Below are 12125 nucleotides of genomic sequence, written 5' to 3'. Positions count from 1 at the left end.
CACTGTGCTCCCACCAGAAGGAAAGTCAGGCTTCTGAATGGCTTTTCCCAACAGCGTGAAGTAAGGGGCCAGCCTGCACCCTCTCTATTTCCTCAGTGTTGTGCATTTATTCCCCAAGTATTTATTGAGTCTTGCAATGCGCCAGGAACTGTGCTAGCACTTGGGGCACGTGGGTGAACAAGACACGTAGCCTACCTTCAAGGACTCACAATCTGGGGAGGAGACTAGACAGGAAAGAGGTAACTGCACTACAATGTGGTAAGTGTTATGAGAGTCCAAAGGTAGAGTTCCTGCCCTGGACGTGGGGAACCTGGAGGAGTAGGCCAGGTAATGGGAGGACAAGGGTTCAAATTGCACGTGCAAAGGCACAGAAATGAAAGATCACGGTGCCCAGGAAACGGCAGTGTGTTCGGAATGTCTGTGGGACACGTCTGCAGGAATTTGCAGGTGGTGGAATACCAAGGGCTAGATCTGGAGCCTGGCAAAGTAGGGGCCATGTAAATTGGGTTAAGAAGTCTGGAAAGAACAGAGGGAAGAGGGAGGGAGTGGGGGAGGGGGGAAAGAATGAGAAGGAGGGAGGGAATTGCCGGCCATTTGAGGCAGAGCCCCTTCTCTCTACAGAAACCAGTGACAGGAAAGAACAGCGCCCACATGGACTGCCTTTGGGGAGGGTGGGGGCAGAGGCAGGAGCTGCATCTGAGTTCCAGCAGCAGTCATAGCAGTGGTTCCATCAGGACCTCTGCCGGCATTAGTGGGTCCATCTGAAGCGTCTGTGCCTAGCAGTGATGTTTTCTCTAGACCGGGTCTACAGCATGATTTAGGATGGGGCTCCTGACCCTCTGGCCTTCAAGCTTGGCTCCCCACTTCCTGGAAAGTTCAGTGAGCTTTGCAATATTTTTTTCTAAGTCCCATGGCTGCTTAATTTAGCCAAATTTGGTTCCTGCTTCTTAGAGATAACAAATCCAGATGGATACACAGCCTCAACCCATAAGTCTCCACAGCAACAGCTGCAGAAGGCCCCAGTAATGGAAGGTGAGACGGGCAACCTGGCCATTCAAATGCATGGGTGGTTTGGGTTCTGGGGCTCGTCACCTGGGCATCGACTGTGCCATATTCTGTCCCACACTCTTGGCACATCCACCCTCACCAAGTAGCTACCTCAGGAAAGCAAGTGAGAGGAGAGAATGTGCCCCCTCATCCTTATCAGCTTCAGTTACGACTCAGGCTGGGGACAAATATTAATGCATAAACACAAACACCCACGCAATAATATGAAAGGATGCTTTTAGACACAGAGAAGTAGTCTTTCTCCCTGTCCACATATAGAATAGTAGCGCTAATATTTATTAAGCACTTGCTGTATGCCAGGCACACTCTTTCAAAGTATTAACTCATTTAATTCTGAAAACAATCTAGAGGTACCAGGATCTCACTCATGCTACATTCCATCTGTCACAAGTTGGCAGGGGGCTCTGCTCCACAGTGCCCCCATCCAGGGACCCGGGCTGACAGGTCCTCTGCTGTTGCAGCCTCATCTGTGACTGTGACAGAGGGAAGGGAATGAGCAAATTGTGCACTGGTTCTTAGAGACTTCTCCGCAGAAATGACTTGCATCACTTCTGCTCACATCTCGTTGGTCAAAGCAAGTCATGTGGCTGGGTCTAACTTTAAGGAGATGGGAAGTACAGCTGGCCACGGGCCAGAAGAGGAGAAATGGGACGCTGGGGGCAGCCCTAATGGCTCCCACCTTGGTGGAGCCACAATTTGAACCCAGGTATCCTGACTCCACAGTCTGTGCTCTCTACTCTTATTCTCTCTTTCTCTTTGTCGACTAATCATTTTGAACATAAAAGAAATAGAGAGCAAGGAAGATTCTACTATTTGAGTCTCTCCATTCCAGACTACATGCTAATTAGCCCAAATAAATGACTTGCAAATTTGTTCTTAGGCCAATGTGAGAATCCTTAATACATTGCCCCAAATATCTGACTGTCACTCAAACTCTGATTCTAATGCAGTCTGTCTATTTTCCAAAACCAACCACTATGGGATATGTTGCATAAGTCTTTATAAAATGACTCCCCAAATCCACCAAAACATATAAAGTCATTTTAGGTCATTTTTGCTTTGAAGATATTCACTCGTTTGGATTTTAAAAAGAAACAATGGCTGTGCAGAATATATTTATTTGGTACTTTGTTACCAAGCAAAATGAAATCATCTGCTTAAATCCTTAAAAGATAGCGCTATTTTTTGGAGGGAGTGGGAGAAGAACACCTTAACTTTAACAACAAAAAAACACAAACATAATTAAAGACGTATAAGAGATAAACAAGTACAAGGCTACACATCTCTCCCATATGTCTCACCGTACTCCCATAGGGAATTAAGAATTAACAACTCTCTTCTCCAGGCAAAGATGTTTGCAGACAGACAGACTGTATTTGTGACTAAGGCTCCTATGATGCATTTACCCACCGTACAGCTTCTTGTGGCTCAGTCACCAAATCGTCTTCCTCAGCCACACTGAGAATGCGACCATCAAACACTGCAGCAATGGCAAGAAGGGGTCACACCTTGGCAGTCAGCCAAGCCCACCGTAAAACAAGAGTAATCTCTACTGGTGCACGTCACATCTCTGACGGAACAAACACCTTCTTTAGTTAAAATTACTCCAATGTGAGTGGCAGGGAATTGGAATTATTTTTTTGCTTCCAGCAATTCCATAAAAGAATAAGTGACTCCACATAATCTGGAGGAGAGGGAATAAATTAGAGACTGAGGTCATTCATTCATTCTTTCATATATATGTATCGAGCGCCATTTTCCACATGCAGTGGTGAACAAAACAGAGAGAAACCCCCGACCTCACGGAGCTTACATTCTAAGTGGGGAGACAGACACCAGCAAGATAAAAAAGTGAAACCTATGCCATGCTAGATGGTGACAAATGATAAAGAGGAGTGCCAGGGCCCTTGCACTTTGACGTGAGGGAAGGTGTTGGTGAGAGAGTAACTATTTCAGTTTTCTAAGGCTGTCCTAACAAAGTACCACAAACTGCGTGTCTTGAAACAACAGAAATGTCTTCTCTCAGAGCTCATGAAGCCAGAATTCAGAAATCAAGGTAGTGTAGGATCCATCAGCAGCGCAGGTTCCATCTGGAGGCTCGGAGGGAGAATCTGCTGCATGCCTCTCTCAGCTTCTGGTGTGGCCAGAAATCCTTGGCATTCCTTGGCTTGGCTTGTGACAGCATAACTCTAATCTCTGCCTCTGTGGTCACATGGCCTTCTTCCCTGTGTCTCTGAATGTCCCCTTCTCTTCTTATAAGGACACCAGTTATTGGATTTAGGGCCCATCATAATCCAGTATGACCTCCTCTTAACTAATCACATCTGCAAAGACCCTATTTCTGAATAAGATCACATTCTGAGGTTCCGGGTCGACATGAATTTGGGGAGGACACTACTCAACCCACTACAGTCACCTTGTGACCTGAGGTGCGGTCACAATCCTGGGGTGGGGTGGGAGAGAGAGCTCCAGGTGGAGGAAAGAGTGAGTGTGCCTGGCAATTCCTTTGCAAAGGAAGCTAATAAAACAGAGACTCCTCTAGGATAGAGGGGATAATAACACTACACCACACAGAGTCGTTGAGGGGATTGGAGGGAGAAGGAGGGCTCTACATCATTCCCCCCAAACCCTACCTCATCCTCTACCCTCCAGGGCAGAGGCATTGCTCATGTAATGGTCCCACTCCAAGACTTGGAAATGACCACACCTCCTGACACTCAGAGTTGCTGGGTGTCAAAGGCTCAGGTATTTCTCTCTCTGGAACTCCTCCTCTTCCGGCCACCTCCAGAGCTAGTGAACTTGTCCATGACCGGCTTCCCCAGGGTAGACTTGGCCATGCTGCTCTTTCTTCACTCTCCTCACCTCATCATCTTGGGCTTTACAGAAAGGTCTGGGTTAGGGACCCTAGTTAGACCTCCTCCCTAAGACATGTCCTCCAGCCCAGCTGTGTGGCTTGCACTGGGGCGGGGAAGGAGGAACATGGAGCACTGACTGATCTCCACAGCCCATAATATCATGGTACCTTGTTTTCCATTTTGCTATTGCTCTTTCTTGGGGATAGTTTCACATCATTCTCCATGTCTTAACTAAGGTAATACACGCAGAGAACTTGGGCCACAGTCAGTACTCAATAAACAATCTCTATTATTATTACTGACACTGCTTTTGCTATAACTTCTCTCTCCTTTCTCCATCCAGTGAGGATTTTCTCACAGGACTGTGAGCTCCTTGGAGGCAAGAATCAACCTCCTCTGTGACTGGAGGGCCCAGCGTCATCTCTAACATGCGCAGTCACCCCTGTCTCTGCCAGAAGGTCCAAGAAACAGAATCCCCGGCAACTCTGAAATCCCAGCAGCAGTTTAGATCTCCAGCAGAGACAGCCTGGGTGTCTAACGGACCCTTGGGACATTTCTAGACATAAGCTGTGTTTTTGTAATCCCATAAAACATGAGATCAGTATATTGAGGAGCCAACATATTAAGAGAAAAGTCAACCAGTGTAGAGACTTAGAAAACACACCTCTGGTGACCCAGAAAGTGGGGGGTTTGAGCTAGTCTTTGTCCACCTTGAGAAAACTTGATGCTCCAGGGTCAGTGTCTAGACCTGGGAGGATAGGAAAGTGAGGGATGGGCTTCATTTTTCAAATGCTACTAAAAAATACTTGACAGGCTTATGTTTTCACCTCTGTGTGTGAGATAAGTAGTATTTCCCACTTTGTAGATGTAGAAATTGAGGCTCAAAGAGGGCAAGTCAGCTTCCCAAGGTCACAGAGCCCATAAATGACTCCCATCCTTGTGACAATCTGCATGGCTGAGCCCAGTGTTGACAATGGCTAGACCACCTGAGGGGCACGAGCTAGACAGGGATGACACTTGGGGAGTGTCTGATGTCCATCTTCAGTGTCTCCTGCACTGTGGGCTCATCCTAGATCACCACATCTGCACGGCACAGGCCTCTCTTCTGCTTAATGCTCAAAAAGCATTGCAAAATCTCCTATATTGAACTGTCTGAATGGAGAATGAATCTCTCTCTCTTTGACGCTAACAGTGACTTAATTTTTCAGCATTTTGCAGAATAACTCTTGGCTGAAGCATGAGGGACAGATCACACTGTGGGCCTCTTCCGTCTCCCAAAAATACACCCAACCCTCACTAATAAAATAATATTTGTAAGGTGATTAGAATAGTATCTGGCTGTGATGTTGTGACTTATAATAAGAAATATATATTTTGTCTTCATCCCTGTTTCCCCGCACAGACTTCCAAAAACCCTTGGAATTTCCTAACTGATTAATGTGTCTTTTGTTATGTTAATGAGGTGTCTTTTGGAATGCTCCTATGTCACCTAAGGATGGAGGCTGGACACTAGAGGAACCAACCACGTGATTAGTGGGTTGGAACTTCCAGTCTCACCCCTAGACCTCCAGGGAGGGGAGAGGGGCTGGAGATTGAGTTCAGTCACTAACAGCCAATGATTTAATCAATCATGCCCATGCAATGAAGCCACCATTAAAACCTAAAAGGAGAGGGTTCCAAGAGCTTCCAGGTCGGTGAAAACGTGGAGATTTGGGGAGAGTGGCACGCTCAGAGAGGGCATGGAAGCTCTGCGCCCTTTCCCCATGCCTTGCCCTGTGCATCTCTTCCATCTGGCTGTTCCTGAGTTATACCCTTTTATAATAAACTGGTAATCTAGTGAGTAAAATGTTTCTCTGAGTTCTGTGAGCCTCTCTAGCTCACAGACTTAATCCAACCCAACAAGGGGGTCGTTGGAACCTCTGATCTATAGCCTGTTCATCAGGAGCACAGGTGATAACCTGGAATTGAAATTGCCATCTGAAGTGGGGTGGGGAAGGGGGCAGTCTTGTGGGACTGAGCCCTTAATTGGTGGGACCTGACACTATCTCCAGGTAGATAATGTCAGAATTGAGTTGAATTGTAGGATACCCAGCTGGTGTCCCAAGGATTGCTCGGTGGTGTGGGAAATCCACCCACACATGCATTGGAATTGTGACCAGACCCATAGTGGCCCTTTGTAAAAGCTCAGCAAAGGGTGGCAGTTGTTTTTTATTTCTCTGTGGCTATCCAGGAGAAATCGAGTTAACCCCATCATCAAGGGCAGCCTTGAATGGGGAAAAACAAAAATGGTAGAAGTGAGTGGAAGGTAAGCCAGGCAGCCCCACCTTCACACCTTCAGACCACGGAGAGGTTTAGGGACAACTGTATGGGGCAACTTAGCACACACTGAGGGAGCTGTCTCCTCCCCCACCTCTACCTCCACGAATTGTTGGCTACCAGCAGGCCTGGGCCTTGGCAGCCCCCTGGAGCAGAAGAGGACATACTGCTGGTACCTGGAGTGGGGCCTTAAGAGGAGCAGTCCCTCAGCTTCTCTAGAAAACCAAGCTTCTGCAGGGGCTTCACTGCCTTGACCAGGGTCCAGGCTGGCATGGATATTCCCATCATCTCTGGCCAGATCAAAGGGAACTATTTCTGCAGGATAACCAGAATCTCCTATCTACAGAACAGCACTCCCTGTTCTGCTCCACAACTCCCCACAAGCTCCTGACATTCTTGGTCACTCTTGTAAATCTCCTCCATCATTGAAGTTTGTATGACCTCTGCCCAGTCACCCGAAGCCCCAGTTTCCTCATCAGATAGCACATGATCTCACAGGTCCCATATAAAGGCACTTTGCACTTCTTAAAGCACCATACAAATTGACATTGTAGTGGACATCGTTTTTTTGCCTGCTCAGAATGACCCTTCAGAGATTCCGTTGGCCTCGTGAAGCTGTCAATCACAGGATCTCATGACCCAGGATGGCCAATCAGATCGCCCCATTCCTCTGGCCACGGTGGTGGGTGCAGTGTCCCAAACTGAGCCAAGCCCTTTTCTCCTCCTGACTTCTGCTCAAGCTTAGGGGAAAACCAGATTTTGCCCCAGGAAGGAGAGAAAAACAGAGGCACGAAGAGTGAGCAGAGGAGGAAGGAGCTGGATTTCTGTCACTTTTGCTGAAAGTTGCCAATTACCCGGTGCTAGGCTGTGGGTGTGGGGTCAGCCGACCCCTCCTTAGGGCAGGCCAAGAAGAGGGCCAACTCGTAGCCATCGTCCAGGACACCTCCTTCTCATGAAGCTTCCACCCAGGGGGGGCTCTGTGCAAAGGCCAAGTGAAAACCACACACGCCTTTCCCCAGCAACACACCCGGTGCCATGAGCCCCCCGATATTCCCTTGGCCCACCCCACAGGTCACCTGCAGCTTTGGCTCCCGCGTTTGCTGCTGCCTTCCTGTCCCAAGTACCGGTGTCTCTCTGCCTGAACATGTCGTCTGGCCGGGAAGTATGCTCAGCCTACTGCACAGCCCAAAAGCGCCAGGAAGCTAACACCCACAGGAGCATCCCGCAACCGGTGAGGGACGGGGGTCAGAGGCAATCCCCAACTCCCTCACCCGTCGGTGGGACATCACTCAGGTGTGTCCTACAGTCTCCCAGAGGGTCCCCTTTGGAAAGGAGCCCCGATTGCCCAGAGCACTAACCCTGTCATTAACCTACCCCTTAATGGCCTTTCTCCCTCCCTTCTCCTCACCACCAAGGTGCTTCCTGGGGTCACCACCCAAATAAGCTATTTGCACCAAAACCTTTGTCTCCACGTCTCCTTTTGACATAACTCCTCCCAAAAAACACACCTTTAATTTGTATCCAAAAAACAAAACATCAAATAGAGATGCCACTGCCACTTCACCTCACTCTGATACACAAGTTCAAATACAAAACGAAGGGGCAGCCCTCAATGCATGATGCTCAGCCCAGGGCCATTGTGGGTACGTTGGGAGAGCCTGCAGGCTTGGTGATGATGGGGTACAGAACGAAGGCTAAAGCCTCTTTTCTCCATTATTTTCATACATTGTTCATGACTTGCTAAAATCCTTTTAAATTCTTCTAAGTCTCTCTTGTGGGGGAAAAATAGAACTTTGAAATGTCCAGCAAGTCAGGCTTAATGTGCACTCATTTACTGATGTCTGGGCAAGCAGGCACTCATAGCCCAGGCCCCTCCCCTCACCGGCACAAGGTCCTCTGGTCAAGTTGAATCGAGGGTCTTACTAGGCTTAAGGGCCTTTAGGGGACCTTCCACTTCTTCCTCCATGGTCCTCAGAACCAGCCCTCGATTGTATACAGACCACGTGGTAGAACAGAGAGGCTCACCTGGGTCACCTCCCTGCACAGAGCTACAGAGAAGATGTGACACACACATGCCACCTGGGTCTTCCTTTCTATTCCTCAAAATGCTGCCTTTGCACCTACTGTTCTGTCTGCCTGGAAAGCTCTTCCTCCAGCTCTTTGCATTCTTGGCTGGGGTCACCCTTCAGGTTTCAGCTCAATGTCGCCTCTTCAGGGGTACCCTTGGCTAAAGGGCCCGTGTAAAGTGGCTCCTGCCACCAACCTTTCCAATACCTCCCTGTTAACTTTCTCCATGAGCACTTACCACTATCCGAAGGTACCTTGTTGTTTCATTTCTCCGTTTATCGTGAGCCCCCAATCCAACTTCCTCGTTAAGGATGTAAACTCCATCAGAGCAGGGAGCTTACCCATCTTGTTCCGGCGCCTGAACTGGTATCTGGGGTGTGGTGGGCAGAATTCGAAGCCGGCCCCAAGATTCCCTGCCCGGTGTCGCGTATGTTCTCTCAGTTCTTCCATCAAACACTTATTTAGGTGCTGCTGTGAACGGGTTTTGCAGATGTAATTAAGGCAAAAGGAGGCGATTATGCGGCTGGCCTGACCTAAGCACATGAGCCCTTAAATCTGGGTCTAGAGGTCAGACAGAGGGAAGTCAGAGAGAGTCCCAGTGTGAGAAGGATTCAACACAGGAGATTCTGTCGAGATAGAGGGGACACAGGTCAGGGCAAGCTGGCAGCCCGTAGGAGCTGAAAGTAGCATCCGACAGGGACCTCAGGATGTGAATTCTGCCACGGCCATGTGAGCTTAGGAGAGGACCCCGGGTTCCAGATGAGAACGCAGCCTTCCTGACACCCTGATTTTCGCCTTATGGCACTCTGAGCAGAGAACCCAGTCATGCCACGTCCAGACGTCAGACCCTGGTAACTGTGAATAAATAAGTGGATGTTGTTTTAAGCCACTGCCTTTGTGGTAATTTCTTATGTAGCAAGAGAAAGCCAATACATCTGGAACATTTTATTACATGAATAAAAGATGATCGAGTAAGTGTTCATCTTTAAGGCTCAGTAACATACCCCCACCACCACCACGCTATTAAACTGTTGTCTCCACGCCCCAAACCCACCCTTCTGTTCTCCCTCTGTGATGCCCAGGCTGGTCAGATGCTCCTGCAGCACAAGGCTGTGTGGGGGAGGGGTGATTCCCAGAACAAAGCCAGGTAGGAAGAAGGGACCACGGGGGCCGGGCAGGTCAGCAAAATGGCCCACCTCAGTCATTGTCGCTCAAATCCATTCAAGTGGCTTTTTGAGAACGTTTCTGTGTTATCCTACACGCAGACACTCCCAGCATGAGACCTTTTCCCTGGAAATTTATTCGTAATCAACCTATGGTACTAAGTCCTGATGTTCTCAAAGTAGTCGTCCAAGCGAACTCAACCACCAGTTAAGACTGGGGGTGGTGGGGGACGAGGGGGGACTAGAAACAAATTCTGTTTATCTTTTGAAAAGAAAATCTGTGCTCTCCTCATGCAAGTGGAGAATTTCCTAGGAGAAAGGAGGACTAAAAAGTGAAATACTGCCACCTCCTGGAAGAGAAAAGCCCGCAGAGGAAACTGAAACCACTGAAGCCACTCAGGCCCTTGAGCTTTCAACATAAACATCAGCGCTGAGTCTGAGTCCTGATGCCAACACTCCAGGGACTTGGACGGTGACTTTTTAAACACCACTAATAACAACACTGAGAGATCAAGTTAAAAAAAAAACATTTAATTGGGCAACTGTGCCCTTTTCATATTCTGGAATTCAGTGTTGTTGTTCAAAAGACAGCAGGAATGGTCGAAAAATAAATTTCTACTTGACGGTCCTGCTTGGGAGTAAGTAGACACCTAGTTCGAAAATGAAAACTATTCACAGTTTTTTCTCATGGGCCAAACATACAAAAACAACAAAATAGTTTAAAGTAGACGTGGCATTTTACAAAGCTCTGCCCTTTTTCTCACGCACTTGATGATTTGCGCCTAAGAAAGGGCCTCATGAGATTTATTCAGAACTGAAGTTCATTCTCCTTCTATCGGGAGATTTCTGGATTGAGAAAATGGGCCACTCATTCATGGACTTTATTTTAAACAAGTATAACTTTCATTTTATTCAACCGGCATTCAGGAACCACCACAATTTTTATCTTCAAGATCTTTTAAGACAATGTATTAGTCTATCGATGGTATATCAATGAGGAAATTTTTCACTGACATTAAAAGTACATTTTCAGAGAATATTTTGTAGATGAAAAAATTCTAACTAGGTGATGTTAAATGGAAAAAGCAAAAGACCAAGCTTCATGTAGAGTACAGTTCCAAATTGTTGTAGGTGTCTGTGTCCATGTTTGTGTTTTTGTAAGTACATGTGTAAGGAATAAGTGGGAAAAAATGCTGCAAAGAAACAAATCAAAATGCTCCCAGTGTTTATCCCTGAGCAGTGAGATTGTGGTTGACATTTTCTTCCTCATTCCTGAATTGTCTGTATTTGAATTAGTACCACCCTGTCTCAATTACTCTAGGTTACAATATTATTATTTGAATATACCTGCAAGGATAGTTTTTCTAGGATTTTTTTCCCTTTTATAGTTTTTCACTGTTTCTTCTTCCAGGCTGAGCTTTAGAATCATTTTGTCAAGTTCCCAAGTTTAAAGGAAAAAAAAAAAACTTGTTGGCATTCTAAAGAAAATTGCACTTAATTCATAACTTATTTAGGGAGGGAGACTTAAAATGACAATATTGAGGGAGGTTATCCAAGAACTAGGTATGATTTTTCTGTATTTTCAAGTGTTTTCTGTCCTTTAGGAGGGCTTTAAAGTTTTCAAGACTATCTTAAAGATTTCTCATTAAGCTTCTTGCCAGGTATGTCACTTTATTTACTTGTATTTACGGATGGATGGGTGATTGTATACACATAGTTATGTAGTGAGGCTTTTGGATTAAGGAAGATTTTTTTCTTTAGAGATATATATATATAAATATATATAAACAATTTTGTTATTAAGAAAGTTCTTTTCAGGGCCAGCCCAGTGGTACAGTGGTTGAGTTCACGAGCTCCACTTCCACGGCCCGGGGTTCACGAGTTCAGATCTCGGGCGCGGACCTACACCACTCATCAAGCCATGCTGTGGCAGCAACCTACATACAAAATAGAGAAAAGACTGGCAAAGATGCTAGCCCAGGGACAGTCTTCCTCAAGCGAAAAAGAGGAAGATTGGCAACAGATGTTAGCTCAGGGCCACTCTTCCTCACAAAAAAATAAATAAATAAAGCTCTTCTCTTCCATCATATCAACAACATAACTGGTTGTTGATTATAGATAAGAAAGCCACTTACTGAAGTTTCTTTTTGCTTCTAACATGTTAGGTAATTCTTTTGCATTTTCCCGGTATTCAAACATATCATCTGAAAAATAATGATAATACTTCCCCATCCTTCTAAAGTTGACTACCTCTTATATTTTGTCCTCTTGCCTAATTTCATCAGCTACTAATTCCAGTGTTACATGTCAGTAACAATGGTTTGGTGGAGATATTGGTGCTGTTTCTGGCTTAGAGAGACTATTGCTTTCCGTAATTCTGAGTTAAGAGTGATTCTGAATTATTTATGGAATAAATTATGTAGTATCCAGGTTTTGCCTTAAATAATCCAGCGGTGGGGAAGAAGTCTCTTTTTGTATATGTACAGGTATATGCATATGTATATGTATGCATATAAAAGTAATCTCCATTTTGTGTATATGAAACAAGAGAGGCTAAACATTGACAGTTGTCATAGCTGGGTGATGAGACTTCACTATACTATTCTCTCTACTTTTATTTACGTTTGGAATGTTCCATAATAAAAAGAAACAAACT

This window comes from Diceros bicornis, chromosome 21 (genome assembly GCF_020826845.1).
Source record: "Diceros bicornis minor isolate mBicDic1 chromosome 21, mDicBic1.mat.cur, whole genome shotgun sequence".
In the NCBI taxonomy this organism is placed as follows: domain Eukaryota; kingdom Metazoa; phylum Chordata; class Mammalia; order Perissodactyla; family Rhinocerotidae; genus Diceros; species Diceros bicornis.
This window is presented reverse-complemented; position numbering follows the sequence as displayed.